Here is a 5,465-nt window from a genome sequence, read left to right as displayed (position 1 = left end):
CCCACTTGAGGGCGGTTGGGATCACTTTGGGAAACTATGGGCTGATGGGACTATTTACAATAGCTCGAAATAATGGTTTCTTTCAAAAAATAAATATACGAGATTTAGATACGAAAGAAAAACAAAACAGTTCCACGTTTAAGGCGTAGCAAACGCGGCAACGTAAAAACTTGATCGTAACTTTTTTTCAAACACCGCTATGTTATTCATAAAATCATTTCCCTGATAAGAGAATGATAATAATAATATCAGTACAGAGAGTACTAAAAAACCGACCTCAAAAGTACGTGGAATTACGTCTATTTGCTAAGTTTTATTGAAATATCCCCTAGTTCGCCACTATACAGGACTTGATAATGGAGATAATATAAAAATAGTTTCTCACTACTACACTACACAAAGTATATTGAGAGAAAAACGCCTTGAATTGGAGAAGTAGCAAAAACAACCATTAAAGTAATTGCTCCTAAATGAAGTTTAGGCGCTATTTATAAAAATGAATCTTCATGCGTGAACAGCCACCCTTCGAGGTGGATGCTTTTCTTCAAAATGAAATGGGATCACTATGGAAGTACCCTCTTTCCAACAAAAAAAGAATCATGAAAATCGGGTCACAAATACCGGAGTTATCGCGTTTTTATATGTGGGAACTCATCATCAGAATTCGATTATTTATTTAATTTTCTAAGTGATTGTTTGTCTGTCAGTTCTCCGACAAGAAGTTAAATAAATAAATAAATACAAAAAAAACACAATTGCTCAGTATGCAGTATTTTATGCTTTTTCAATGATATCAAACGATGGAATGAACAAGCCATGCGCCTGGTGTAAGCGACACGCCTGTCCATGACAATTGCAGTGCCACCAGTGTAACCCTGAGACATAATTTGACAAGTCCCATATGCCTGTAATATTACCAGCGCCCTTCTTAGCTTTAAAAACGAAAAGCTGTACTTTAGTGGACGAGCTCTTTCACAAGGAGCTCGACTGTTATGGCAAGGCAATTTGGCGATGGTCGGCTTGTCTTACTAGACAGAACTGTTAAGGGTTTTGAGAAATTGTGATATACGAGATGGGAAACAAGCGCAGCAGGATTGTAGGAGAAAATTGTCAGATTAACGGTAATCTAGTTGATTATATTACATTAGGGGTTAAAGTATGACATTACTGTTTCGTACTGAAAAATTAAAACAATTTTTTTTTGTAAGATTAAATAAATTTATTTAATCAAAGTATTTATCCTCGTTGTCTATACATTTCTGCCCTCTAATCAGAAGGTCATTGAAACCTTTGCAATAGAACTCTGGGGACCTGGACTCCACAAGCTGAGTGAAGGCATTTTTTACTGCTCGTCGGTTGGGTCGAGGTCCGGCGAGTATGTAAGGATGATGGATGGTTTCTAACTGCAGGTTTTGTAATGTTAAAACTGTTTCTCGAGCAGTGTGATTTCTTCCTTTATCATGGGGCAATAATGGTGAAGCTGTTTTGCTGCGAGTTTTGCCGTCATATTGTGGGTATGTTAATATTAAATCATGCCGCTAATTCCTTGGTAGTTTGATACGGACCACCTTCCATCGTCACCTTCAATTCATCGATATTTACCTTAGTGACTGGTCTTCATCGTGGTTCATTCTTCATTTCTAAAATTGTCGGAAAACGCACGGTACATTCATTAGCCGTATCCTCTCCAAACATAACATTGACATTACGAGCAGTTTCTGCTGCGTTAACCCCCTCGTATTCAAAAATTACTCTGATTTTTGCTGTATCCATCTTCACGTCAAAACCTGAAAGTCGAACGACCAAATATATCATGTTTTTAGATTAAGAATGTTTTCGTTTTCGTGTGAAAAAAGTTTCACTCTGAAATCTGACACCATGCAGGTTTAATTTTAATTCAAAGTGACCAGTACCATGAATTGGCAATTCTATATTTAAACCCGTTTTAAACCCCTGTTATTAAAGGGGTTCACGCAAGGAGCTTCCCCGCTATGGCGCACGAATAGTGTTTCTAGAAAGTCTGGCGCACCCCAGGCCAGCAATTGGTGAGCACCTTACGCCGACTGGCAAATCCTGGCGTGGCGGCTCTTGTGGCGTGATCAACCTGGCTAAGACTATTAAGATACGAAGAAGACTATTTATCATCTCTTGATTAACCAATTTCTAAAGGCAGGCTGATAGGCATCGCGTTATATATACTCTTCACCACTGGTGTATAACAAGATGGATGAGTCAGATCTAATGAAGCGAATCTCGCGACTTTACGCGACCGATCCGTCAACGCCAGGCAAAAACGGCTAAAGCGAAAAAATGCCTGCCGCTATCAGAGAGTAGAGAAATTATATCCTGATGGATATACGCGACTACGTACCGCTTGTGACTATGTTTATAGCCAATATAATATAAATAATTTTTGTTAATTTATTTTATATAATCATTTATTGCACCGGAATACACAAACAAAAGGTACTGCTTATTTCTAAATGAAATTTCTTCAAGCACAATAATTACAATAATGGGTTTACGTGCACAATAAAACAAAATTAAATTATGAAATACTATAATAATAAAAAATAGCAAAATAATTATATTACTACAGACTATAATAAATAATAACAACGCGCACACTCGTAGCCCCGCTTTAGGGAAACGCTGTATCGCGGGTGCCATGAACACACACATCGACAACCACAAATTACACCCAAACTGACGAGAGAAATAAATGCAGACCTTAAACATATTTCTTATATTCACTCACAGCCCCGCACTAGGGAAATCCTGTGTTGCGGGTGCCACAAATTACACCCAAACTCACGAAAGAAATAAATAAAGGCCAAACAAATATTCCTCTCGGCCCGGGAATCGGACCCGGAACCTCTGCGTGGCAGACCAGGAAATATACTATTCCTTTTCTTTACTTCTGATGCACCCTGGGCAATAATCGGCGAGTATCGCCTTTGCAAATCCTTACCACGATGACAAGCATTATAGTGTGTGTCATCGATGCGATAAGAACCATAGAAGAACTAAGAACCATTACCATAATTTTCATATATTTTTTTGTGAAAACACTATAATATATAATAATAAAGCTTTATTTAAATCCCAACAAACATTACATTCATAAAAAATAAAAATTGTGACACGAAAATTATAATTATAATATTTTAATAAAAGTTATATTATTAAATTTATATTATTGAAAGTGAATTATAAGATTAAGTGAAAATTATAAGATTAAAGATTAATATATATTTTTTTAAACATAAACCATTCACGGTGTTTGTTTGGTTATGATTTTTTATGGCAGTAGAGCGCCTTATGAAAGAGCTCGTCCGAGGAAGGCCTTATCTACTTCTTCCGTCAAGCAGTAATCTGAGCATTACGTCACGTTAACGTTTTAAGGGTTAGAGTGCCAATGATAATACAGGCACATGGCATGTGTCAACATAAGTCGCAGGAAGACTAGCACAGTAAAAGTGCTCCTCAGATCTTTGTGATTTAAAGCTCTGAGTGGAATTGCAACTGTTGTGGACAGGTGTGTCGATTAACAACAGGCGTACGACTTGTTCGTCCCGTCATTTGGTATTATGGGTATTATAATAAAAAAAATCAGTCTGTGTCTCAGTTGGTACGAAACTAGTCAGATCCAAGGAATTTTTCTTTGCTAAACAAAAACCTGTTAACTTGCAAACGTCATATTAAACATTATTTCAAACGAAACGCTGTAATTGTAGTCAACATGAATCGATTTACACGTTTTACACGTCGACGTACTCACTCTGAAGCGATTGATTAGGCCATAGTTCGCTATAGGCCATAGACGTAGTATGGGGTTTAGTTATGTTGTGGATATTCCAAAGATTCCCAAGAAGCTTTACGCTTCCACATTTATATGCCCAACAATTACTGAGTGGAAATCTCTGCTTGCAGACATATTTCCTGAATAACTTGGGCCTTTTCGGCGAGAGTAGAATAAATAACATTATTTGGGTGTGCATGCTACATCGACGAACTCATTGTCACTTTCCATCAGATGTGATAGAGGTCAAACGCGCACTTATTAACCATAAAAAGGTCATTAAAATTAAAATTATAATATACGTGAATTTTTAATGACTCTCCTATTGAAAAATGAAAAGTCATCGACTAATTTAATTCGTAGAATCTTTAAAGCTCTCTCACAGAGAAGTTGTCATTTTGCAGATGTGACCTTATTAAATTAAGAATGCAATATCTTGAGATCGATCTACACATGTTAAAGTCGTTGATATCGTTTTCATAGCCCTCATACGTGTTTGCGCGCCGCCTCCACCGCCGCGTTTATTGTTTCACGTTCGCGTAGGAACTTATATGATTTGTGTTTGCTCTTAATACTCTCGCAGCGAGTTACTGCTCTTTCGAAAATGTTTTTTTTTTTGTATAAGAAGTAAACACAGTCATATTAAAAAAGTGTTTTGATAATAAAGGTTATTTGTTTGACAGCATTGTTTGTCTACATGCTCTGTTGTTTCAATACCAGTTGTGAAGAATGCGTACAAGTGATTGCGTTTTTGGTACGCTTTTCTAATTAAAATAATATATAAATAAGTGACACGACTACCAAATCTTGGACCTGGTGGTAAGTGATACGCCAATCTATATCGCAGTTATAGACATAACGATCTTAGTGGTACTGCCACTGCGCCCGTCATGGTCAGACAAAGTCAGAAACAATAGTGATAGGAATAGAGGTTATGGATTATTAGTTTAGTAATGAAGAACGGGAGTGCAGCCCCAAACTATCAATAAGCTCCGTGTGAGCTTGCTCCATTGCTACGTCTGGCCCGTAGTGTTGTACGGTAGCGAGGCTTGGACTCTAAACCTCGACACCCAGAGGCGTCTTGAGGCCTTCGACATGTGGCGCTATCGTAGAATGCTACGCATTAGCTGGACCCAGAAAGTTCCCAACGTGACAGTCCTTCAGCGCGTTGGGAGAAACCGAGAACTCTTGCAGACCTTCAAGAAAAGGAAAGTTGCGTCGTGTATCTTTTCGTGTATACGGGATACACGGGAGGGGCTAATTGATTATTAGCTCCTTTATACTGGGAACTCATTATTATATTTTATATGTAAAGAAATTTTGCACACAAGTTACACGTTTTAAGACAGGCAGGCCTCTTGGCGAGAGAGGGCGGCGGGAGAACGAAATAGTCGTTCAGAAATACCACAATGTCCACATACTATTGTAAGTGACACAACCGTCTGTACCTTCACTGATATGTCGTAATTACTACAATTTACTTGAACGCATTGTGAAATTAACAAACAAAACTAAAATTAAAACTATCTTTTATCAAAATGCGATACATACGCGCGATTACAGAGCGTTTGCTGCGCGTGTACGCGTATACGCGAGTCGTCGGCGCGTATAAATACGCCTTGTGCATCGGCTCTAAGGACGTTTTTAGACGCCTGCAGACAGC

Source organism: Hyposmocoma kahamanoa, unplaced genomic scaffold (assembly GCF_003589595.1).
Source record: "Hyposmocoma kahamanoa isolate Upper Pololo Valley unplaced genomic scaffold, ASM358959v1 127, whole genome shotgun sequence".
Taxonomy (NCBI): domain Eukaryota; kingdom Metazoa; phylum Arthropoda; class Insecta; order Lepidoptera; family Cosmopterigidae; genus Hyposmocoma; species Hyposmocoma kahamanoa.
This window is presented reverse-complemented; position numbering follows the sequence as displayed.